The following is a 26,981-nucleotide window of genomic DNA, read 5'->3' as shown; positions in this document are numbered from 1 at the left end:
AGCCTTTTCAAATAGCTTCTAAATATTCACTCATCTCTACCTAATGTCAGGTGTCCCGTTTACGAGATTAACACCAATGAAGTATCACATGAGTTTCGAACCTCACATTCAGGTCTGGAGCAGTGAGGCAAGTTTAGTGGACTGAAGACAAATTTTAGCTTATGACAGAAATAACATACAGAACCTGCTAATCTCTCATAATAAACTCAGGACAGGGCATTTAAAAAGAAATTCATGTAACCAAAAACCTTTAGCTATATTGGTTTTAATAAAAGATAGCATTGAACTTACCACATTCTAATTTGAAAGCAGCATGGAAAGCTGCCCAGTAGCCACACTTTAGTGTGAAATATATTCTTATTTTGCAATAATGAATAAGGGAGTGATATTCCCTAGTCCATTTGCAGAAAAGACCTTCTAGAGAGCACAGAAACCAGCAGGTTTTCCAAGCCTACTTTATGTCAACACCAAAAAACTAGATGGGACCTTGATGATTCTTGCATTTGATCATAAACTTTCCTATAAGTCACATGCATTCATGTTAAAGTCTCCATGTTTACTAAAACCAAAAAACTTTGGCAGGGTACTTGGATAGCTCAGTCAGTTCAGCATCTGACTGGATTGTGGCTCAGGTCATGATCTCAGGGTTGTGAGATCCAGCCCCACGCTGGATGTGGAGCCTGCTTAGGATTTTCTCTTTCCCTCTCCCTTCACTCCCCCTACCCTCCCCCATCTCTCTTTCTCTCCCTCTCTAAAAAAAAAAAAAAAAAACAACAACAACAAAACACTGGCAATAAAATACAGAGAATAAATAGGGCATTTTCTCTAAATTAGAAATATTTCATTTATATTATCTCTAGAAGATTTTAGAATTGCCTGAGAGAAACAACTCTAATTGAGACAGAGATTTAGAGGAAAAAATATATTTTGGCAAATTTTTTCTTTTAAGATTTTATTTATTTATTCATGAGAGACAGAGAGAGAGAGAGAGAGAGGCAGAGACATAGGCAGAGGTAAAAGTAGGCTCCATGCAGGGAGCCTAATGTGGGACTGGATCCCAGGACTCCAGGATCACACCCTGAGCCTAAGGTAGACACTTAACTGCTGAGCCACCCAGGCGTCCCAGAATATTTTGGCAAATTAACTCTTATTACATCACATAAAATTAATCCACAGTATATATCAGAAGAAAATCTGAAAACTGACCACAAGCTCTCATTCAATATTGTCATATACCATCAGCCTTCATCCACATAGAATTTGTTGTGATTCATTTCAATATACAGAAATACACTGGAAATGAACTAGATTTCATTGCTGTCTCAACAATGCCCACCAAACCAAAGGCTGAATCTAAGATATTTCACGTGCTGTTATAAATTTGATCAAATCATTCAACATGTTCAAAAATTATGATTAGAGTATGAAATCCAACATATACACCTAAAAAATATCCTTGGGCTCAGCAAAACTCTTCCTCCCAAGACAAATTCTGACTTCCTGAAACATCTTTATCTGCCCAGACACAGGTATAATTATTAGGATATTGCTTTCAAAGCCATATTTCCTAAATTAGCAAACTAATCACATACCTTTTATCTACTATAGTTCTTTTTTTTCCTTTCCTTATCAGAACAATAAATCCTTTTTTTAAATAAGATTTTATTATTTGAGAGAGACAAGGAGAACAGGAGCAGGGGGAGGGGCAGTGGGAGAAGCAGGCTCCCCCACCAAGCAGAGAGCCCAATGCAGGCGGGGCTCAATCCCAGAATCCTGAGATCATGACCTGAGCTGAAGTCAGACCTTTAACTGAGCCACCCAGGCGCCCCACAATAAATCCTTTAAAAAGATGAATCTTGCACATATTAACTTTTAAAAAATAAATTTTTAAAAAACTTAAAAAAATAAAAAATTAAAAATTAAAATAAAAAGATGAATCTTGCTGCATATTTATTAGATGTTATTTTAAAATTTAAGAATAGGCACTTCATTTCTATTATATTGGAAAAATAAATTCCCTACTGTCCCTACCCTTTCTTCTCCATAGTCTATCACTTTTACTTCTCGTAAGTTTGCCAATTTTTCATACGTTAGCCCTATTCTGCTATATTTCTTTTTCTCTGGCATTATACAAATTATATAAATGTTTTGATTCTTTTCTGTGGTAGCTACTCTGCAGTGCTACTTGAGAAAGGCCATAAATAAGCTCAAAGCCAACTGAGACTATAGCTTAGAACAGTAAGATATTACTCAGCAACCCACAGAGAAGGGAAATGAAACAATGAATACCCAGAGCCCCTGGAGTCACCAGAACATTTAATTCAATTCTGTACGATCTGTCGAGGCCTGCCATCAACCAAGCAATGTGCTTGGTAGACAGTGAGCAATGAAGGGCAGGCCATGTGGACAAAGTCCTCACACAAGGAATTATTAATTGGTGGTCTGTAAAGAACTATTAATTCATGACCAAGAGAGTTCTGTTACTTTGGTAAAGATTATTGTCTTCTGGACACCTGGGTGGCTCAGTGGTTGAGCATCTGCCTTTAGCTCAGGGAGTGATCCTGTGATCCTGGGACTGAGTCCTACAGCGGGCTCCCCACAGGGAGTTTGTTTATCCCTCTGCCTATGTCTCCGCCTCTTTCTGTGTCTCTCATGAATAAATAAATAAAATCTTAAAAAAAAAAATCATTGTCTTCTTACTCTTTTTGTTTTGCCAAGATCCATTATGAATCCCTTTTTCCAGAGGACACCTGGTAAGGGGGTTATGCTGACACTCCCCCTGTGGTCCTTCCATCACCATTGAAAAGCTACATCCCACACCCCACCTACATTCCATTATTACTGCCTTTCATTTACTTCCTCTCCAATACCGTGAGTTGATTTCCTCCTACAAAGGCTGAAGATCAGAATGGATTCCAACACAAGAGTCTCCTCACTGAAAAACACAAACAGAGTGGATTTCTGGCCCCTCTACTGAAACTCACGTGGACAGAAAAGAAACTGCAAGCAAATAGGGTTAGCCAACTGCTAGCCTGAGGTCATCCCCACACCACAAAACACACTGAAGAAAACTTTCTTTGAAAATCAGTAAGAATCACACACACACACATACACACACACACACACATACACCAAAGTGCTGAAGAGAAGACAAAAATATTGGAAGCTCTCCATATTTTACTTTCTCAGCTGAAATAACTCTTGGTAGTCTGGCACCCAAAGGATGCTGACATCTAAAAAAAAATAAATTAAAATAAAAATAAAAAAAAAAAAAAAAAAAAAAAAGGATGCTGACATCTAAACCCATTAGGTCACTGTGGGAAGAGCTGTGTGATTAAGGCACAGACTTTGTTCTAAAATTTTCTGATGGAACATTGTCAGAACTAAATAAAAGGACCCTAATTTACCATTTGTGTTATGCATGAGACTTCATCAGATTGGGATGCCAGAGAAAAGGTAGTGAAACCTGACCAGGCTTACAACAGCTTTTTCAAAGGTCAGACTATCCCCAAAGGATGGCAAAGCCTTCAGGGGGGATAAGCCTTCACATCCTATCTGTTCAGAAGCTCAGTGACTATTCCTATTTCTAGGTGCTTACCAGGGATTCTTTATTCCTTACAAATACCTAACACAGATAAAAATTCCTCCTTAATTATAAACATTTTAACTTATAGCTCAATTTAGCAAAGCTCCAGGCCCTAATAAATAATCCAAATAATAACCCGTCATTGATCTTGGGATTCAAAATACTATACAATAAACAAAACAAAAAAAAAAAATCAAGGCAATAAAAAAATCCAGCAGAGCAGTATTTTCTCACTGATAGAATGAGTCCTACTGTTGAGACGCAGAACTAAGTCTCTTTGGAGGCAGGGTTTGCCAACATGCACAAACCCTCCATGCCCAGAGCTGTTATGGCAAAATAAATTTACTCACCTCCTCTATTCATTCAGCTGTCCTCTAGTTAATGAAAAGTAATGTTTCAGTTCAGGCTTTATGTTTGACTTGCAAATACACTACCACCAACAAAAATAAACCATTGCCCACTGAGATACTACAATATTAATACACGCTTTCCAGTTTTACTAGGACAATTTTAATGTATTACCAAGTACACTGAGTCATATACCAACACAGCAAGGAAATATTGAATTTCTACAATTCCTACTTAGGACACTTTTCTCATTATCTGCCCATCTTAGAGCCAGGTTAGTATAGATGGAAAATGAGAGCTCAGATTCATCCAGGGGCACCTGATGGTTTCTAACCCCTCAGAGTGCAAGGTCTCGGCTCCTCTCCCTCTATGACACCCATTAGCACCCTGAGTTGGAATCCATACGCCCACGCAATGCAAAAACCAGAACCTGGCTCTTCACCATGACTTTCCTCCAGACCTTCCCATGACTATCAGTGCAATGAAGATACGTAACTTTTTATTTTAGACTTCTTTACGTCTGTTAAAAAGATAAACATGCATGTCAAACATAATGCTCATTTGGCATCTCAAGAGCCATAATGCTTTGCTAGAGACCCAGCACACTCCCTTAAATGCCCCCGTCCCTACTTACTGCCCTAAAAAATAAAAAAATAAAAAATAATAAAAAATTTAAAAAGCCATTATGCTTCAAAGGTAAAGCAGGTAAGAGCTATTATAAGAGCTATAAAAATAACCCAAGCTGATGTATTTTATTCACTTCAGAGGGAAAACAGTATTTGTGGATTCCTGAACTCCTGCACATGCATGTGTTTAATAGATGCATACACTGCACTAAGTAGAGGTGGCCGAGCACAGGATAGGACCCGTGGGGAAAGTTTTGTTTAGCTTAGAAAGAAAATCTCACCTGAGAGATTTTCTGAGTTTTTCATATTAAGTGTTACCAAATGTAGTTGTGTATTCATTCGATTATGGGAAATACCATTTAGGCACCTATTTAATTTTTCTCACTCATTTTAGACATATAAAATATTATAGTCACAGTTCCACATCAAAAACTCAATTCCGTAGGGAAAAGGAGGTAGAGGATAGTGTGGGGAGGGAAAAAAAATCCACTTATTCTTTTCCCTTCCTCTTTCATGCACATGCAGCTGGCTCACTAAAGCACATGTAACAGAGTGAAGCTCATGTCCTTCCTCTGTAGTCCTTTAAAGGAGCAATCAGGGAAACACATTTCTGTGAATTACAAGGTTATTTTCAGGCTGTACTGAGAAGAGAAGCAGTGCCAACCAAACTGAATGTAACTACATTTCCCTTGGAATCCTGATCCTCTGTACCACTTAACAAATAACCTGTCACACGTTCTAGTATAAATGCTATTTTCCAATGCACAACAATTGATCATAAATACCAGTGCTTCTTTTTCTATTCCAAGGATATAACCCCTTGGAATAGATGTTGTGATGGACAACATCTAAGATCCAAAGAAGTGGGATGCCTGGATGACTCAGTGGTTGAGCGTCTGCCTTCAGCTCAGGTCATGATCCTGGAGTCCTGGTACAGAGTCCCACATCGTGCTCCCTGCAGAGAGCCTGCTTCCCCCTATGCCTGTGTCTCTGCCTCTCTCTGTGTGTCTCTCATGGATAAATAAATAAAATCTTTAAAAAAAAAAAAAAAAAAGATCCAAAGAAGAGTTCTAGGTAGTTTGGCTGTAAGCATCTTTGATGCAAGCATTTCTGCCACAGAACCAAATGATCATGAGGCAATTCTGCATAAAAGATTAAAAAAAAAAAAAAAAAAAAAACAACCCTGGTCAACAGTGTGGTTTGAGAGTCTTGGTTTCATCAACTGGCTGACAGTTTAGTTTCATTTCTCCATTGATGCAGCACTCCCGTTTTATATATATATATATATATATATATATATATATATATATCTTAGCCCTCACAATTGTCTAAACAGCAACACAGAGTTTTGAATACACATTTCCAATGGGACTTTGGAACCTCTATTAACAGACAGGTGATAAGATGCCAAGAACAAACAACAGTGTAGGTTTTCACCACACAATACAACAAAAGCTCATTTACAAATATACATTCTGGTATTTTTTTTTTAAAGATTTTATTTATTTATTCATGAGAGAGAGAGAGAGAGAGGCGGAGACACAGGCAGAGGGAGAAGCAGGCTCCATGCAGGGAGCCCAACGTGGGACTCGATCCCAGGACTCCAGGATCACGCCCTTGAGCCGACGGCAGCGCTAAACCACTGAGCCACCCGGGCTGCCCCTATCTGGCTTTTCCACTCAATATCATGCTTAGGAGATTCATGCCTGTTGATACACACAATTGTAGGTTACTCTCACTACTGTCTATTATAAATGTATCACAATTCCTTTCTTCAATATACTGTTAATAAGCCTATTTCGAGTACTCTTGCATGAGCATTTCTACAATGTGTAAGAGTTTCTAAGGCCATGCTTCCCAATCTTCTTCACAACTCCATTTCATTAAAAAAAAAAAAAAAAAAAAAAAAGTATCAGAATGACAAGTTATAAAGTTATGAGACCAAACTGCTTCTACTCCAGGCCTGCAATTTGCTCTGCTACCCCGAATACTAAGAGGACCAGGGGACCATTTTACAAGAAATTTCAAACTTATTCCCAAAATCGTTATATCAGTTTATACTATCACCAGTATCATATGCATATTCCCTCTGCTTTATATCCTTGCCCATTGCTTGATGTTGACAGATATTTACCAACCTGGTAGGTATGAAATGGTAGTTCATCATGGTTTTAATGTTAAAACATATTATACCACTTCTATGATTAAATCAGTAGAAAACAGAATAGAAAGCCCAATTAAATACTTACAAAAATTAAGCATATGATAGGGCACATCTCAGATCATGGGGAAAAGATTGAAATTTTAATAAGTCGTTTGTGATAGCTAGATAGCCATGTGGAAAAAGAGAAAATTGGATCCATTTCCCTACATAACAAAATAAATTCCAAGGGGGTCACAGACTTAAATGTTAGTGATAAAACCACACAAGCACTAAAAGAAAATATGGGTGACCTTCTGTAATGTCCAAAAGGATAGTCATTATCCAGATGTGGCTACTAAGCACCTGAAATGTAAGTTAAGTGTGCCTGAGGAACTAAATTGGTAGTTTTAATTTATTTTAATTAACTTAATTGTAAGTTTAAAATACTTAACTCAGTTACTGGAAACTTTCATGTACACTTGGAACAATCTGGTTATGAGAATTTACTTTTTCAACAGCAAACTTTATGAAGTCTAAATACAATTCAAGTATTTATTATGAAAATTTAGTGACCAAGTTGAAATGTGCTATAGTATAAAACACACATCTGTTCTTGAAAATTTAGCATGGAAAAGAAAAGTAAAATAGCTCATTAATTTAAAAATACTGTTATTAGGACACCTGGGTGGCTCAGCAGTTGAGCATCTGCCTTCAGCTCAGGGAGTGATCCTGGAGTCCTGGGATCGAGTCCCACATCGGGCTCCCCACAGGAAGCCTGCTTCTCCCCGCCTGCGTCTCTAATGAATAAATACATAAAATCTTTAAAACAAATACTAAATTATTGAAATGATATTTTGACAGATTAAATAAAATTTATTATTCAATTCATTTCACCTGTTTCTTTTGACTCTTTTTAATATGGCTACTAAAAATCTACATATGTGGTTTCTACTGTAGAGTGTTGCGCTATAATCTAGAAGAAAATTTTTTTTCTGTATCATGATTCAAAACCATGACTCAAAGAAGCAATAAAAGACTGATAAAACTGACTATATCAAAGAAAAAATTTACATTAATAAAAACATAATTACATTGGCTGGCTCAGTCAGAAGATCATAGGACTCTTAATCTCACAGTCATGAGTTCAAGCTGTATCTTGGGTATAGATTACTAAATAAAAACATTTTTAACTAATAAAAATTAAAATTAAAAAAAAGAGGGATCTCTGGGTGGCGCAGCAGTTTGGCGCCTGCCTTTGGCCCAGGGCGTGATCCTGGAGACCCGGGATCGAATCCCACGTCGGGCTCCCGGTGCATGGAGCCTGCTTCTCCCTCTGCCTGTGTCTCCCTCTGCCTGTGTCTCTGCCTCTCTCTCTCTCTCTCTCTCTCTGTGTGACTATCATAAATAAATAAAAATTTAAAAAAAAAAATTTAAAAATAAATAAATTAAATTAAATTAAATTAAATTAAAAAAAAGAAACAGTCGGAGAGAAAAAACAAATAAATGATAAACCAGGGAGGAAACTGCCAGCACTGTCCATTCAATTAAGGAAAAATAATGTTTTAGTTCAGGCTTTATGTCTGATTTGCAAATAATCCTCCACCAGCAAAAACAATCATTCCTACTACAATGTAAGAGCAAAAGACTGGGAACAACCATATATCCAAATGGATAAAGTGTGGTATATCTATACCCTGGATTCTCTGCAGTTGTAAAATACAATGAAAAACTTTATATACGGCTCCAGAGTGATCTGTGAAATATAGTGTTAAATACAAAAAACAAGGAGAAAAACTATAATATGCTACCTTTTTTTTTAGAAGAAGGAAATGAAGGTGTTTGCATACATTAAATAAAATATGGCAATATGTCACATTCGTCACACACATATACACAAACACATACCTATACAATACATATGTATGTGTTCCTAACTTGTCCATTGCACAATGACCAGCCCAATGACCAGAGACAATAAGAATTCCTAAGACCTGGACTGTGGTCTCTAAAAACCACTGACCACTAAAAATGATCTGCAGTTTAAAAAAAGTCCTAGCTAAGTCTGAAATATCTTGTTATACCAGAAAGTAAGAATATATCAAAAACCACTACAGTCATGTCAAAGGGATTCAGAAGCCAAAGATAATTAGAGCTCTGAAAGAAATAACGGCAAGGGACTGAAATACATTACCTGTGTTAAAATCCATGAGTTCAGAATACCAAAAAAATAGGAAAAGACAACAACCACCACCACCTCTTCAGTCTTTTTTGGAAGATGCTAGAAAATCAATACAATATTCTGAATATTATTTAAAATGAGTGAATAAAACCAAGTATTAATTTTCCTAGATAAGCTATACTCTGAGGTAACCAAATAATTGATGCGGTTCATTTCTTCTTGATAGAAAAACTCCAGCTAACAAATGCAGAATGGATGGCAGTTTATCATCCTTGCACAACCCTTACTGAAAACAGTGACTAGCAATGTTTCTGAAGGGCCTGGGGAAACTTCATAAGGAAGAGATCAAGCTGACAACACCTCAATCCACTGACAGTCTTAAACTCACCATGGTAAGAAGGTACACGTGCCTCCTAAAGGGTTGTAACAGAAGTACCTAACACTTTTCATGATGCACTCTTGCCAAACTATCTGATCCAGCTTCCAGTCTAGATCAAACTACCAGCTTACAGGAAATACAAAAAAACAGAAATGGTGATGAACACCAAGAAAGAAGATGCAATCAGCAAATTACAAAATGCAGAAAATCCTACAGAAAAAAAAAAAATCCGTTTCTTGAATACATAAACTGCCAGGAAAGAAACAAAAGAGGGAAAAATAGAAAGAGAAGGTCTGTAAATAAGGACAGATGCATCTTTCAGGTGTGAAGATTATCTGAATCCTGAATGTGACAAATTAATCATTAAAAATAATTACAGGCCAATCAGGAAAATTTGCTTTCTGATTGGATATCTGATATTAAAGAATTATTGTTGAAATTTTTTAGGCATGATAATGATATTGTGGTTATACTAAAAGAAAAAAAAATCCTATCATTTAGAAATATAATCTAGTATGCACAGACAAGATGACATAATGTCTGTGATTTACGTCAAAAAGAACCAGTAGGTGAGGGGAAGAGAATGGGTGTGTGTGGCAGGAGGGGAAAATGAGTATGGAGAAAACAGAATTGGCCAGGAGTTGGTAATTAAAGGCCTGACTTTAGGGTCAGAGAGCTTGGTTTCCAGTCTTGGCACCACCACTTGATGGTTACAAAACTTTGGTCAAGGTCCCAAAGCCCCCGATGCTCAGTTCTTCTCTATCCATAAAGTAGAGTAATGGCAGAAGATTTCTCATGTTGCAAGCATTAACGAAGATAATTCATGTAATGTACTTAGCACAGGACCCAGGCACAGAGTAAGCCACCAAAACATGTTAGCTTCAAAAAAAAAAAAAAAAAACATGTTAGCTTCTATTATTATTGTCAATTATTACCATTGCCATTCAAGATTATGAAGCTAGAGTCAAAACGTAAGTAGAATTGGGATAGAATGTGCTGAATTCAAGGCCCTCCTTCTTTCCAGTACATTACGATGCCTCTCCCACCTCTACCCAGAGTTTCTCAGTGGAGACTAAAAACAAGTAAAAATACTCTGCAATAAGAGTCTCTTTTGGGGACGCCTGGGTAGCTCAGCAGTTGAGCGTCTGCTTTTGGCTCACTGGGATGGAGTCCCACATGGGGCTCTCTGCCTGGAGCCTGCTTCTCTTCTCCCTCTGCCTATGTCTCTGCCTCTCTCTGTGTGTCTCTCATGAATAAATAAATAAAATATTTTCTTTTAAAGTCTCTTTTTCACAAGACAAAGCTTTGATGACATTGTTACTCATGGCTTCTAGAATCAGACAATGAGCCATCCTTTGTTATAGTGTTAGAGCTTCATGTGTCTCAACTGTTAATGGCTCCTCATCTGGTGGCATGTAAATACTCAAGTATTTTAACCCACTTCAATCAGTATGCACACTCATAAATTCACAATGATTAAACATTGGGCTATTTCACCATCCTCCCAAAATAATGGCCTCAAATTTTTGCTACATCAATGCTGGTGTAAATTATATAAAGCAAACCTCAGAATCTCAACATATAAAACTAACAGTGGTAGAATTCTGAACTTGCATGCAGTGTAAGCTAACATAATACTACAGGGCTAAGTACCCATGTCTTGATATCTCCCATAAGATATATATTTCCACTTCTATTTGTTTGTTTTTTTTAATTTATTTATGATAGTCACACACACAGAGAGAGAGAGAGGCAGAGACATAGGCAGAGGGAAAAGCAGGCTCCATGAACCGGGAGCCCGACGTGGGATTCGATCCCGGGTCTCCAGGATCGCGCCCTGGGCCAAAGGCAGGCGCCAAACCAAAGCGCCACCCAGGGATCCCTCCACTTCTATTTAATAACAGAATTACAAACATTATCTTACTTCTTCATTGGGCCATTTCAATATTATTTTACTCTTCAATATTATTTACTTCTTCATTGGACCATTCTGACCACATGCGAATTCTTGATCCACCCTCCCTTATCCTTGACACTAGGCTTGCCTGGTTCTCCTGCCTCTCTGAAGGCCTGTACTGCTCATTCTCTTTCACTATCCTTTTCCATCCATAGCCCTAATGGTTGGTGTTGCCTGGAACTCACTGTTCAGTTTTCTTCAACCTACTTTCCCCAGGCAATCTCATACCAAACCATACAGCTTCAACTACCAAATTTACAAAAATTCATTCTTTCTTTCTTTCTTTCTTTCTTTCTTTCTTTCTTCTTTCTTTCTTTCTTCCTTTCTTTCTTTCCTTCATTCATTCATTCATTCATTCATTCACCAAATATATGCTAGTCCCCAGTTGTGTGGTAGGTGTCATGGGGATACAAGAGAATTAAAAACAGATATAGTCTTACCCTCGTGGACCCTACAGTTGGGAGGTGGAGGTGAATAATCAGATTTGAGGAATCACAAAACTCAATCTGCAACTATAATCATAATAAGTACATACAGACAAGATGTGTGCTGCAACTGGAAGACAGAAAAGAGGGATCTAACCTTACTGTGGTGGTTAGGGAATAATTTCCTAAGAAACATTCACTGAGACCAAATCCACAATTCTGTCCCAAATCTCTCTTTTGAAATCTAGACCAGAATTTCAAGATATCTCCATCTAAAAGAATAGAAGCACCAAATACTCAACATACTCCAAACCAAATTAACAACCTTTCCTCCGGATGCGTGGATCCCTTGTCCCAGGCAAAGACAGAACAATCTGTCCCAAAATTGTACAATTATCCTTTACTCCTTTCTTGGCTCTCCAGTCCCAATCTGTCACCAAGTCCCACCAATCTTGCTTCCTAATACCTTTCCTGTCTGTCCATCTTCTCCATTTTCAGGAATTAATTCAGTTCCCATCAGCTCTCACCTACTTAGTAGTACCAAGTTCCCTTGGCTGACTCCAGTCCCTATTCCCCTCCAGTCTCTGACCCACACTTGGAAGGAACTATCATGCAAATGATGTCTCTCCCCTGTTTACAATCTTCCAGTGCCTCTCACTGTTGTATTTGGGGCAGTAAGTCAAAGCCGTTTACCATGAAGCGTTGTGTGGTTCCTCAGCCTCCTCGCCCACATCCACAGGTTTCTGCATCATGTGTGTCTTCTGCTTAAAATGTCCTATTTCATCTTCCCTTTGTCCATAAATTCCTTTTTCCTTTATCCCCAAATGCCAGTCTGTGAACTAGTCTATGAATCCACAGTAATATGAGAAAAATAAAGTTTAAAAGCCAATGTTAGCCGCCCCCCAATATTTTTAGAAATGTAAACAATACCTTAGAGGACTCTTGTGTAGCCACTGACTGTCATCCCAAATACCTCTTTCTCTACAAAGCCTTCTACGACTTCTTTATTTGGGGGAATCATTCAATTTATTGTTCAAACTAGGAGACTTCGGAGGGCCAAGGGGGTATCTTAAGACCTATGTTGAACACTAGGCATTGACCAGGGCTGTCCCAGGGAAACCAGGCTGCACGGTCAGCCTAACTCTAGAGGGAATTGGCTGCTTTCTTCTCTCAACTCCCAAAGCAGCATCTATTCACCACATACCATGTGTTTGCATGTCAATTCACATGCTTGTCTGAGAAATCCACAAAGGCAGGGCCAGGCCTTTTTATCTCTATCTCCAGCATCTCTTCAGTGCCAGGCACAGAGATGACACAAAGTATCATCAACAAAAGTAAATGTTTGTTTAATAAATTATCTGAGTGAGTAAGAAAGATTAGATGCCCTAATCATGGCCAAGAAAGGAATTTAGAAATTCCCATTATCTTTTTTTTTTCGCCATTATCTTTTCTCATCCCACACTATACTTCCTCATTTGGTTAAAGAGAGTTCTGAATGGGAGCAAGGTCTTCACAGAGAAAAATTGGGAGCTTTAGACCACTGAACAGCTGTCAGCCGACCAACAGCCACTTATTCAGCATAATACATCCCCAGGGAGCATGACAGAGGATCTTATCATTTGGTGGGGCAGCAAAAAATACATAACTGAAAAATCAAAACTAACACTGAAAGAAACAAACATCAAGTAAGTGTTGCAGGCATTCATGGAAGGCAAGGGAGGAGCCACTCTTACTGTCCGCAAAGGGTCAGAGACAGGATCTAAACTAAGACCTGAAGATCCCAAGGTGGGGCTGGGGTGGGTGCTAGAAAGGCTGGCCACCAAGGATAAGCACAAGGTTTGTTTTGGTTGCTTGTATCTAGACTGCCATGGATTCCTGGCAAAGAAGCTAGAACATCTGAATTTTCAGCAAATATTAAGCAACTCAAAGAGGTTCCTAGAGTCTCATCTCCTTCATTAAAATAGTAATAGTAGCTTTCTGAGACACAGGAGATATATGTTGTTTCTTCCTGTATAACCTTTTAACTGTAAGAACGGTTACAAAATTATTTTAAGGAAATTGCTTCTGGCAGAACTTTCATATAGAACTGCTGAAGTCACCCCTTGGCATGTATTAACGATCTGTGTCTTTGAAAAGTTCTCTGTAAACCACAGCCTGGCAGCCTGCAGCATCTCCTTACTCTACACCTGGCCTTTCAATCTTCTCATGATAGAAATCGTACTGTCAATAGAAGGGTTCCTCTGCACTGTAAACAACCATATATAGACCTCCTTGTCAACCAGGGATTCAGGGAGAGGGTTTCAGGAGTGGCTATGATATACATGTGATGACGGGCATGAAAGAGGCCCCCAAACTGGAGTGAAGACTAAACTTCTTATTACCTTTTCTCTACCCAGCTCAGGTGGGGAAAATCTTAAGTCACCAAGTGAGGTGGAATACATCCTAACATAGGGTTTACCGGTGAACTAAAACTACCATGGTATCCATCTAACTCAAATAAAACAACAATCCATCAAAGAAAAGGAATTCTTACTTAAAAACCATTTTCCCTGCTCTGCTTTAAAGCACCTTCTTCCAAAAGCCCTGGAGCACTCAGGATATTGCATAACTAGTGTTGGATCTACTTGTGAAGTACAATTTTATAAAAAGACCAACCCAAGTATATATGTAATGAGTCAATAGGAAATGTTTTTCTAGTAGTTGTCCCCATTAATACTTTTTCTCCCACTGACTCCCTACTGACGGTGCTGACCTATGCTACAAACTTACAGGGAAAACCAACAATATTAGGTCCTATTAGTTAACAAGCTAATAATATTAGCTAAAGAATCCTTAGTTGGCATAAACGTGTCCTGTAAGCTTATAAAATTTTCATTGAGAGCAGTAAAACCATAACAAATGAGGAAAAAAACTGGTTCAACTTATAGTAATATTTATTTAACCAAAGGAGAAAAAAATAAGGTAATGTGAAGACGACATTAAATAAACTGTTCCAGTTCTGTCATTAGCCGGTAAACTTTGGTGTAGAGCAAAGCCTTTCAACGGTGCCATTACGAAAATCTCGGAATGCTTTTCATTTGCTGTCCAAATCTTTAAAAATAACAATAATCATTGTGCTGTTCCATTATTATTCAACACAATATGTAAAAGTTAAGTAAAGAAGTACTCCAGCTATTATTATGTGGCTTAAGAACCTTAAAAAATCCAAAATATACTGAAGTAAAAAGTGAAAACAAAGCCCAGAAAGATCCCTAAACTTGCGGGTACTCTAGTCCCATTTTTCTACAAGGCACAAGGCATGTGCACTTGAACTCATGAATGCTATAAATGCATCTGCTAAGCGGCATGAGCCTGTGAAACAGGCACAGGCAGGCAGGTATGTGCTAGAAGATCTAAAGCTTGATGGAGAGAAGTGGGTGGGAGTAATAAGGGAGGTGTGGGGCAAAGTAGGACAAGGTAGAGGGACCCGGAGGGCAGAAGGAAGAAGCTCCCCAGAAGCCAGAAGTCTATACTTGAACAGGGAGGTGGGCGGAGTGAAGGAGAAAGTGGGCCTGGAGATAAGGTTAAAATCCTGGACAAGATTATTCAGACACCAAATACTCAAGTCTTGCAGGCAAAAGTAAGGTGGAAGAATAAGAAGCGGGAGGGTCTTATGGATGAAAATCTGTGGGACAGAAGGCCATGTTAAAGCTCCAGAAAGGACTAAAAGGTGAAGGGGATATTTGGGCAAAGGAGTAAGGTAAGAGGCAGCCGGAAGAGAGAACAGATGAAAGGGCAGAGCCACAGGATGCCAGGAGCCTGGTGAGCTCCCTGCATGAGATAAGTCTCTATTTTCTTCCATGTTATTTTAGAGGGAGCAGCAGTGACTAGTGATTACAGCCTCCCCTGGGAAAACCTGGTAAACCAAGACCTGGGGCGACCTGAGCCTCCCCATACCCTTTCCCCTACTCCTAGATCCAGGCACATTCCAGGAGAGATTCCAGCATGGGAAACCCTGAGTGCTAGGGTAACAGCACAAAGTCCAGTAAGACAAGGTACATGAAAGTTCTCTGAAAACCATAAAGCGCCCCATTAATATGATGCGTTATTATTCACCAAACTCCTTGAACAAAAAAGGTAAAGACCATGGTCATAAGTCACACTCGTGAGGGAAGAAATATTTATCAACAATATAATCCAAACAAGATGCCCCTAAGTAGAAATTCCAGTAATTTGAGGGGGACATGACGCTTGGTACGTTTACTTGCCCATCAAATATTCTTCAACAATTAAAAACCCTATCAGAGGCTGAATATGGAGCTGTTAATAAGCTATCACACTGATTTATTGAAATGGCAGTCTGTAGCTAATGTATTTCCAAGGAGTTTTTTTGACACATTACAGACCTTAACTAATTAGATTAATTCAATTCAATCACTCACTGAGTAATTTCCAAGTACAAGGTAGTGCTGGTTACTGTGGGGCTTGCAAAGATGACCCAAACCTGCCTGCCTTCCAGACACCTGGTCAATTCATCTTCTGTTCCCACTGCAGAAGACGGGAGCTCTCTCTCCTTTTACAAGTGGTGATGTTCGGCAGGCTTTACATTCTGTGCCTGGCCTACAACCGAGGAAATACATTTTCCAGGAACACATTTCACTTAAAAAAAAGTCAAGAAACTTCTTAATACCTGCTGACTGAGGACGCTGTTGGGTATTCATTTCTATGTTCATCCTAGCCCAGCTTACATCCAACCACTCTTGTCATGATTGCATAACCACGACATGTCAAGTTGTTTCTTGTTGCAACTGTAACTTGTAAAATTAAACTTCAGAACTGAGATAGTCAAGCTAAATAATTGCCTACTTTAAAAATATGTGTACGTATAATTTGCATGCCACTTTAGATAAGCCCTTGAATTATGAGCTTTTAAAGTCACAACTGTCACCAATTTCCAAAATACAGTTTCAGTGTTGCAATTCTCCCTGCAGACAGGCCCTACCCATGTCTTCTCAGTTTTCCAAGCAGTATGTTATCCTGGTCTATTGCAATCTGTTTTTCATGTTTTAACAAGAACTTAATTAATCACAACATTTACCTCTCCCATGCTATGGGACTTCTGAAATTCCACAGAAGAACCCTAAAGTGGCCCTAAATACACTAGTCTGTGCCTCAAGCAGCCCCAAGTTGTACTGATAAGTTCCAGGGAAGCCGGGAATATTTATCACACTCAGGACCCCACCCCCAGCCCCTTACCCCCTGCCCTGTGATTGAGTCCCTGCCCTGTCCTGCTTCTGACCTCCTGGGAGGTGCCATGACACTCCATCTCCCAGCCTAGGGTGTCTCATTCTCTTGAGAGAAAATAGCCAGTAGAAAGAGGGCCGGCCATGAAGAGCCTGGAGCAAGCCACTGGAAACAGTCAAGGCTTGCCAGGCGGAAAACCCGGCACAACGATGAGGCACCATCTGCCTGGAAATGATACTCCTAATCGGCCAAACCACCTTCCTCCTCGGTAGGATTTTTTTAATCAGTCACAGCAAGTAGTACCAATTAACGAACAAGCTCTTGATTTGCACCCTGTGATTCTTCAAGAAGCTCAAACCACTTCAAACAGTGGCCTATTAATTCCCAGAAATCCATGTTAGATGATAAAATGAGATAGGGAGAAAGGGGTGGTGGATAAATTACCAGCCAAGAAAACAAAAATGATCAGTTCTCTCCAAGAGTGAAAATGAGTCAGTGCTGCAGAGGGAAGCTAGAACCTCAGGGTTCTCCCAGGATGAACTTTTAACATTGGATAGAAGACTTCCCCCCATTAACCAAGGCCATTTTTCTTGGGGCATATGCTCCAATGGAGGTGAGCCTGACAACAGAAGCGCCCACTCCTCCTCAGGCATCGGCTGATCCAAGAGCTTAAGTTTGCTTGTCTCTGCTGCTTTGCCCAGCAGCCCTCCAGAACTGTTCTCTTAAATCCCATCTGCCCAGTAAGAAACATGAGAGGAGATGCCATTTCAATGCTGCATTTTGTGGTCAGTGAAAGTGCTGGTCCACCTCAGGTAAATACACTCAGATGTCTTATCAACGACACTTCACAAGGGGCAAAACAAAAACAGGTGATCTGGTCTAAATTAATTTCCATGTCTGTTCAATTGTATTTCCCAAAGAGCCAACACAGAACACGTCCTATTGGCCCTACAATCCGGCTCTAGAAGTACGAAAGAGGGGAGAAAAGCCCCCAAATTGAGCATCCTGGGCTGAAAAACCCTTCAGAAACATCACCTCCCCCTAGGAGAGCGAAATAGCTCAGACCCACATTACCCTTGGTTTTCTTCTACCCTGGTACATTCCAACTCTACCAAGCTGAAAGGTTATTATTAGGTGAAAGGTGAGTCCACCCCCTTGAGTAGGAAGGTTTTCATAACCTCTCTCAGTGTAAAATGAACATGCCACTTCCCCAAACGGTCCATAATGTTTCCTTAAAAAAAAGAAAAAAAGTGTTTCATGGAATCTATGGTGTGTCAGCCCCCCTCCCAACGTCTGAGTCAGAGCATGTGTATGTCTTCAACCAAGGTTCTGGATAATCAGGGTGTATCACTTTCAGAGTTGCTCCAATAGCTGAACTTATGGCTGTCTTCCAGCCACACACACAACACAAGCACTATCTATTTTAAAACAAATTTCCTAACCCACACGCGATTGGAAGATACCTTATACAGAGGTAGGCTTCCCACTGAAACAAATCACTTCTATCTCCAACTGTGTTTGTCATCACTCAGGATTAATGCGTGTTTCTGTGTATGTATTTTTATCTCTGACCATGTAACTCCTGGAGCAAAAAAAAAAAAAAAAAAAAACACACACACACACACAAACCACAAAAAACCCAAATTTGACCAATGTGCCTGAGCCAATTCAGGGCTTTTAGAAGAGGAATGAATGGGAGATGAGAGCCCTCAAGCCCAGGGACTTCTCTCACACAAACAGTAAGTGGTAGGGGCGGGGGACGGGGGGGAAAAATCCCTCCGGAGAGGGAGGAGGCAGGGTGGATGGATGATCGAGGAGGACAGCAGCCGGGAGACTTCGCGAACTGCCTGCAGAGGAGAGTGAAATCTCCTCCGTGCACAATACCCAAGCACCCTGTGCTGCTGCCTCGCATGGGCACGAATAATAAACACACCGAGGTGGGCAAACAGATGCACCGAGACCAGCCACCCCCAAAAGGTCAAAACTTCCGAAATCCCGGGGATCCCAACACCCACCCAAACACATCGATCAGTCCGAGCGGGAGAAGGGACTCGGAAGACTTAGTGAAGGATTCTGAGATCTGTCTTGTTGTTGTTGTGGTTTGGCTTGGTTTGGGGGTTTTGCTGTTTTGTTTTGTTTTTTGTTTTTTTTTTTTCCTTTTCTTTCAAGCTCCGGCTTGCAAAGTACGGCGGCTGCATGCAAAGCTCGAGAGGAGCGGGCGGGCGGAGAGCGGCAGGGGGAGCGGGTGGGAAGGGAGGGGTGTCTCGCACCAGCCACCCAGGCCTCGATGTGACGAAAGTCGTCAGCAGCCCCGGCCGCATCCCAGCCCCTCCGCCCGGCGAGCAGGCGCCCCCACCCCAGCTTCCGTCCCCGCACCGGCAGCCGCGGCCCCGCGCCCCCAGCGCCCCCACCGCGGCTCCCGTCCCTCCCGCGCGGCGGATCCCCGCAGGCCTCCCCCCAGCCCGCCGGGGCCGGCCGGGGCGGGCCGGGGAGCCGCGGGGCGCCGCGGGGCGCCGAGGCCGGCTGGGGGGCCACGCTTACCTTGCGCGCTCGCGGGGGGGCTGAAGGTGGCCAGCCTCCCGCCCCCCGCCCCGTGCCTCCGCGCCGCGTCTCTTCCTCCCTCCTCTCCTCTTCCTCCGCCTCCCCACAGACAGTCCGGGGTCCCCCTCCTCCCCGCCGCTCCGAGTAGGCGCCGAGAGCCCGGGAGCCCGGCCCGCGTGCGTGCGTGCGGGAGGCCACGGCGCGCGGCCAGCTCTCCGGTCGCTGAGCGCGGCGCGCGGCTCCCAACTAAAGTGTGAAAGAAGCGGCGGCCGCGGGGCCGCGGCGCGGAACGTCCCCCCGGGAGTGGGCAGGGAGCGAGCGGGCGCGGGCTGCGAGCTGCGAGCTGCGAGCGGGCGAGGGAGGGGACCGCCCGGCGGCGCTGGAGGCAGGCGGGGAGGGCCGCTCCTCGCCCAGTCACTCACGCGGGGGGCGGGGGCAGCGGGCCACGCCCCCCGCCGCCGGCCACGCCCCCGCGCGCGGCCGCGCCCCGCCCCCGGGGGAGGAGCCTGCCGAGGCCGCGGGGCGCGCGGGGCGCGCGGGGGGCAGGGGGAGGGGGGCTGCGCGTAGGTGTGCGCGCGAGCGTGCGTGTGTGTGCGTGTGCGCGTGTGTGCGCGTGCGCGGGGGCGCGGGGGCGCGGGACGGGAGGCCCCGGCGGGGACGCCGCGCGCGTGCGGACGCTGCCACCCGCGGGGAGGCGCGGGCGTGCGGGGCAGCTCCCCGGCCGGGGGCCCAGCTCCGCGCTAGAGCCCGCCCGCCGCGGGGCCGCGCCCGCCGGGAGCGCTCGGAGGGAGGGCCGGGCACCCTGGGCGCGCCGCGCGCTCCCTCCTCCCCGCTGGGTGGCCGCAGAGCCGCCCCCACCCTGCCCTGGAGCCGCGGCGCCCGCCGGCTGGACGGAGCCCAGGTGACCCGGTGGAGGCGGCCCCGGGGGCGGGGGGGCGGGGAGACAGCGGTGCGCCTCGGGGCCCGGCCGGAGACTTCGCGCCCCGCTCCCCTTCCCCGCCCTTCGGCCTCGGGGGACGACCAGGGCGGAGGCCGCACGGGCCGGGCGCCTCCCGGGGGGGGGGGGGGGGGGGGCGGGGGAGGGTCCGAAAGATCGCAGTCACTGCTTTATCCGTTCAGGTCTCCGCGGGCGCTCACAAGACGCCCCCAGTTCCCCACCCTCTGGGAGAAGGTTGTTTTGTTTTGTTTTGTTTTCCCCCCTCTTCCCGGTCATCGTGGGTCTTTCGTGCGAGCCCTGAATTGATCTTTCACATCGATAGCGGTCGGACGTCTTTTGTGCAGCTTCTGGGCTCCTCGCTGCTGCTGCTGCTGCTGCTGCTGCTGCTCCTGCTGCATTGCCCCAGACACGTGAGGAATGCCTGGCCTCCGAGTGAGGACACCCAAGAAAACAATAGGGGCAAAAGATACCCCCCTGGGTCTTTGTGGATTACACACGAACCAACCGAATCGTGTCTCTTTACACCAAGATGAAGTTGGACATTGGGAAAGGACACGTCAGAGCCGTGACAGTGATGAGACACTTTAATTGAAAAGCAAATTCGTAATTTAGTGTGATGAAATGAGTTCATAACCACCCATAGTGGCTGGGGAAGTCAACCTTTTTGGGGAGGGGGGAAAAAAAAAGGATTTTCCAGTGCTTTCTCTTTATCAATGTAAAAGACTGATATCAGGTTGTTTTTGAAAATCTACTTGTGTTCTGTTCATTTAAATGATCCATATTCTAGTTCATTTGTCTCCTGGGAACCAGGATTCTCTGTAGTCTGAAGAGGAATGGTTAAGAAGGGAGACTAGGCAAATTAGGATTCCAATCAGGCACTGGCAGCCACCATCTCTATCACCCTAGGCAACCCACTTCATTCCTGTTAGCCTTCCCTTCCTCAGCTGTAAAATGGGATTGATGATACTGGCTCCTACCTCATAGGCTTGTTGTGAAAGTAAGAAGAAAATAAAACGAGGTGCCAGTGCGTGTAAAACACTTTGCATAATGACACATGGTAAGAACTCAAGAAATATGAGCTGTTATTTCAGATGTGTAGTTTAACCCCAAATCTGGTAGACTTTTTTTTTTTTTTAATCTTTGCATTCTTTCTTAAAGTTGGGGAGGGATCCATCTGCTGGGTTTATGTAAATGTAGTCAACCCTTTTCTGGGGTTTTTGGGCCATGCCTAAATGGCCCAAAATGAAAGAAATAGATGATGATTAAGATGTGTGTGTGTATCTATGTAAAAGAGTCCTTAAGGGTAACAAGCTTTTTCTGTGCACACTCCCCCCACCTCCATCCCTCATCTACACAGACCACCCTAAACGAACCAACTCTATAAATGTTTATCTGTGTTGAATTCTATCCCTTGAAGGATAGACAACTGCCCTAGATAACTTCCTAGGGCAGAGAACAGGTTGTATGTTAAGTGTGTGTTTTTCAATAGACATTATATATGGTAGTGAGGGTCTCAGGAGAGTCTGCAAGTAGTCCATGGAGGGAATCTGTAATGAAATGATAGTGTTGACCAGAAACAATCCAGGTTTAATAGGGCTAGAAGCACAATTTGGGCAGCCAGATGTTCTAGCCATAGAAGATCAAAAGTACAGAAACCCCTTAGAAGGGTTCATGTAAAATGAGGGGTCAGGAAACTTAAGCTCCTTTTAGCTTTTTTAGTAAACACTCTTTGGTGCTGTAATTTTTGTAGAAATTAACTGCTTTGCTAAACATTGTTTTAGTGAGAAAACTCATTCTTCCTTTCACCTGGGATCCCAGGGACACCTCTCCTAAATCACTCCTCCCCACCACATCTGGAGGATGCAAGAATAGAGACTCACCACACACACACACACACATACTTTCTTGCAGAGCGTCATGGGAGACACAGTGGGACTGTGGGGACAGTGGGACCTTGCTCTTGGCAAGATCTGCAGAAGAGCACAATAGGAAGGCAGAGGAGGGTAGGCAGGAGGGGGCACTGGGAGCCAGAGAGGCAGGGATGCAGTGCAAACCATGCAAACGTGTTTGGTCAGCACAAGCTAAATCTACTAGACATTTTATTACTGAATAATCTCTAGCTATTCATAATTATTAAGATAACTATAAACATATAAAAATAATGAAAAACAGCGGATCCCTGGGTGGCGCAGCGGTTTGGCGCCTGCCTTTGGCCCAGGGCGCGATCCTGGAGACCTGGGATCGAATCCCACGTCGGGCTCCCGGTGCATGGAGCCTGCTTCTCCCTCTGCCTGTGTCTCTGCCTCTCTCTCTCTCTCTCTCTCTCTCTCTCTGTGTGTGACTGTCATAAATAAATAAAAATAAATTTAAAAAAATAATGAAAAACATGACTATCCCCTCTGATTACAAGTGATAAAGTCATCACCTCTTTGCCCTCCCGCCCCACCAGAATCTCTAAGTTCCATATCTTCAAACAGTCTCACTGTAACTTTCAAAGAAAAATGATATCCTTATTGCTCAGAAAATTTGCATTTTTAAACATCAAAGTCCCTACTATTATAATTAACTTTCTTTTATTCCTGAAGCTTTAACTTATACATACTTGGCACTATAAGACCATTCACAACAAATAAGTTGGAATTTTTTGTTTCTTATTTTTCTTTTAAATAGATTGAATGTTTGTATCCCCAACCCCACCGCCCCCTACCGAGTTCCTGTGTTGAAGCCCTAACCTGTGTCATGCTATTAGAACTTTGGGAGGTGAGGTCATGAGGGTGAGGTCCTCATGATGAGATTAGCACCTTTATATGAAGAGAATATAGAACTCTCTCTGACCCCACCCCACCCACAACAAAGCCATCTGGAAATGGAAGCTGGGAAAGGGGTCATCCCCAAGAACCTGACCATGCTGGCACCCTGTTCTCAGTCTTTAACCTCCAGGACTGTGAGAAATAACCATCTGGAGTTTAAGTCACCCAGTCGTGGCATTTTGTTATAGCAGCCCAAGCTCAGACATATAGATTCCTTTTCCTATTGACTATAAAAGGGAAACCAAGGAAAATGAAGGTTGATTGGGGAAAAAAAGTAGTAAATACTATATACAACACCTCCTATAATATCTCATATTGATCAGCATGAATTCATTTTATATGATTTGTTTTTAAAAGGTTCTAATGTTAATTTTTCTGGATAATCAAGTTAAAAGTAGCTTTGGCAGGATTATTCAGAAACAAGTGATCCTAAAGTAAGTACTGCTCTGAAATGTGCTTTCTTTGTATTTGCTCCATGCAGTAACAGCTAACACTGATTGTCTGCTGTATATACCAGGCATCATGTAAATCATAATGTATGTGAACTAACTCACTTCATCTTCCCCAACAATGCAATCAGATCCTACTGTTCTCATCATTCCCACGCAGATGTGGGTAGGAAAGTAGGGATAAAGTAATGATTGCAAGGCCAAGTGGTAAAAGCCAAGATTGGTTCTCACTAGTCAGATGCCAGAGCCCACATTCTGTTGGAAATATATTTTCTCTTCAAACTCCTCCACTTTTTTGCTTCACTTTTACTCATCCTTCAAGGGGAGGCTCCCAGTCTAAGGCCTAAAGGGAGGCATAACTGAGCAACCCTAGCCTTGGATCTCTGAACTTTTGTATAACCATAGTCTTCCTCCCTTGCTGAAATTTCACAATCTTATGCTGCTGGGGACCTTCCACATCTTTTATGTTAGCTCCACCATCAAGACCAGTAGCTAGTTGTTTGAGACTAGATAGTTGTGTGAGTGTGTGCATTGAAATCTTCCTTTGGGGAGGGACCACAGTGCACAGAGAGGTAAAGCACCCAACAAACGGTTGTGGATTGAGGGTTGTTTATGTACAGGTATGTTTATACTAGTTGATTCTAGTGACACCACACAGCCCCTTCAGAATGGTTGGGGCTACATCAGAGTAGGTAGTTTAAAGTCAGTGCTAACAACTTGCTAATGGTTCTAATTGGTCTCTCAATGATGTGTGAATTACTCTGAGTAACTTGCTTTTCTAGATCTGAAAATTATGACTCTGACTTACATCTATTTCTTTCTTTCTTGGGTTTCTCCCTAGGGTCGGTTATTTCTTTTATCTCACTTTCCAAATCTGGGTAGACAGAAGATGAAAACGTGTAACAGTCACTTGAAGCAGGGAGTGTTAAGAACCTATCACAAAGGAGTGAGACTCAGCCCCAGGCAAAAGAGAAGAATGAAGGAGGGTGGGACATCCAGGAGGGGTCAGCTACACCCCGAGGCTCGCTCCAACCTCTCCACCTTTCACAGCCTTGCCCAGATATTGGAAGTTAGCTTTCCAGCATGGCACGCCCCTTTTTCCAGGTCACACAAGAGCTCTGCCACTGTGGGTGTAACAGATGAATCCCTAGATACTCAAGTCATCTGTTAACTGGTATCAGCTTAGAATATAGTCCTGCTTCCAGCCTGTAATGTGTGAATGGTAATTGTTATTTCACGTGTTGGTCTTGTCTCTCCATTAGATTATAAACTCTGTGGGAACAGGAGATTTTGCTCTCTGAATTTCTCCATCACGCACACAAAACCTTCCATAATTTGGGCCCTGCCTACCTTTGAAGATTAAGTCCCAGTTCCAGGTGCTAACTGGAGCTAGTTGGCTAATTTGCTGGTTCCCATCCATATTCCATTATTTCTACCCTTACGCCCTTACACATATTGTTCCCTCTGTGTAGACTACTCAAACCTCTTCATAGTCCAAGAACTCGCCTGTCAGCCGATTCAACTCTTTCTCTGCCATTCATTAGCTCTGTGGCCACCCACAAGCTGATCTTGACCTCTCTGAGCCTCAGGGTCTTCGTTTGCCTCAAAGGGACCATACTACATATACAGAGAATTAAACATAAAGGCCTGCCATTTGGCACATTTAAAGGGCAGACATGGATGCTTTGTAAATGGCTATTGTAATCTCTTGTTCTTTATGGTCTGACTTAAATGTCTTTTGTTCTGAGAAGCTTTCCAAAACCCCCTTGTCAAAATTGAACTCTGCCTCCCCCACCTCCTACTGAAGTTTTGGGCTTTTTTGAGCCTTTGAGATTTGGTTTATTTGTTATAGTAGTTAACCAATTCTGACTAATACGTGGTAGATATGTATTTTGTAAATTGTATGCTTTGGTTGTTTTTTTGTACAGTCACATGACTGGGTAACCATCACCACTATCTCACTCTGGAACATTTTTATCACCTCAAAGAATAGGAGGGTTTCAATTTTTCCACATCTTCACAGACACTTGTTAATACCTGTCTTTTTTGCACCTAGTGGGTATGCGGGAGTATCTCACTGTGGTTTTGGTTTGCATTTCCCTAATGACTAATTGTGTTGAACACATGAAAAGGTTGAAGTTTGCTTACACTTTTGTGATGACAGTTGCTACAGCCAGAACTTGTTTATCCTTCACATTTCCTAGAACCCTTTGCTTAAAGCTTTGTAAATCAGGGGATGCCTGAGTCACTCAGCAGTTGAGCAACTGCCTTCAGCTCAAGGCGTGATCCTGGAGACCTGGGATCCAGCCCCACATCGGGCTCCTTGCGAGGAGCTTGCTTCTCCCTCTGTCTATGTCTCTGCCTCTCTCTGTGTCTCTCATGAATAAATAAACAAAATCTTTTTAAAAATTAAAAGCTTTGTAAATTGCGGAGCTCAAAATGTATTTACTGAATAAGTTATTTATTGCTGATATCACCCACTACGTATCCTGATGTGAACTGACTATAAGAGAGAAGAGAGGGAACAAAAAAGTATGGAGAAAAGAATAAAGCAAAATATCAAAGAATATGATGCCTATTATTCTGAGAGTATACAAATTATATGTTGAATAATGCTTTACAGCTATTAAAGATATCCTGGTATTTCTACCAGCTTTCATTGTATTTTTTTCCTTCATTACTAGGGCAGATTCAACAAGGAGGTATTATAGACAAATTAAGACATTTTAGTTTTAAATGAGAAAAAAGAATTAAATGGAAAATGTAATTTTCAACTGATGCTGATAATTGGAGCACAAGGGCTTTACTCCTTCATGCTCCTTCAAAGTTTTTTTTTAAAACAGAAGCAAACATATAACTCAATTAAAGTGCTACCACATTCTAGAAAATCTAAAAAAATATTTTTAGATATTTCCTTTAGATAAAATGAAACTTATTTGAAAGAAAAAGAGAGGCAGCCTCCAATTCATGAAATGCAAAAGCAGGACCCAAGTAGCAAGAAGAAGGAGTTTGCAGTGGAGTCTCACTGTTACCCATGCTGGAGAACCTGGAGGTACAGTACCCAGGGAGTAGCAAATTGATCCCTACGGAAACTTCCGGAAGTGTACCAACTGCCATACTCAGAGTTAGATCACACTGCAGTGCTCAGAACCAGCTGCTAAAGGGGACTGTTGGACAGAGGGCCCCACCCTGCCAACCGTGAACTACCGCACAACTGGAAAACTCACCCACTCCCCAGGGCTCCTCCCTCTCTTAGTGATCTGTTGCTCAAGTTTCACATCTATGTCCTCAGGCTACTGATCTGATATGGCCCAGTCCCTTCTTCCAGCATGTGCATGGTGTTCTAGTGGGGCTTTGTTGACTGTAAGAAATAGAGGC

General features: G+C 42.5%; 1 protein-coding gene and 1 long non-coding RNA gene across 6 annotated transcripts in view; one reads left to right on the top strand and one right to left on the bottom strand.

Moving 5' to 3' along the window:
- C7H1orf21 (chromosome 7 C1orf21 homolog) overlaps nt 1-19,796 on the bottom strand; it is a 215,443-nt gene extending 195,647 nt beyond the window's left edge. For 2 of the 5 annotated variants that reach the window (XM_025430075.3, XM_025430076.3), the window contains exon 1: nt 19,408-19,796. The gene's annotated coding sequence lies outside the window, so the exon portion shown is untranslated. Of the gene's footprint in view, nt 1-2,870; nt 2,931-18,329; nt 18,449-19,407 lie in introns of those variants that run through there. The other 3 variants (XM_035719196.2, XM_049112156.1, XM_049112155.1) reach the window with 3 other exon arrangements.
- A 333-nt stretch (nt 19,797-20,129) lies between these two features.
- LOC112648496 (uncharacterized) lies at nt 20,130-26,252 on the top strand. The gene is made up of 2 exons (XR_003129085.3): nt 20,130-20,308; nt 20,527-26,252. It is a non-coding gene; the product is annotated as an uncharacterized LOC112648496 (long non-coding RNA).
- The last annotated feature ends 729 nt before the right edge of the window (nt 26,253-26,981 follow it).

This window comes from Canis lupus, chromosome 7 (genome assembly GCF_003254725.2).
Source record: "Canis lupus dingo isolate Sandy chromosome 7, ASM325472v2, whole genome shotgun sequence".
In the NCBI taxonomy this organism is placed as follows: domain Eukaryota; kingdom Metazoa; phylum Chordata; class Mammalia; order Carnivora; family Canidae; genus Canis; species Canis lupus.
The sequence above is the reverse complement of the archived record's forward strand: the minus strand, read 5'-3'. Positions and strand labels throughout refer to the sequence as shown.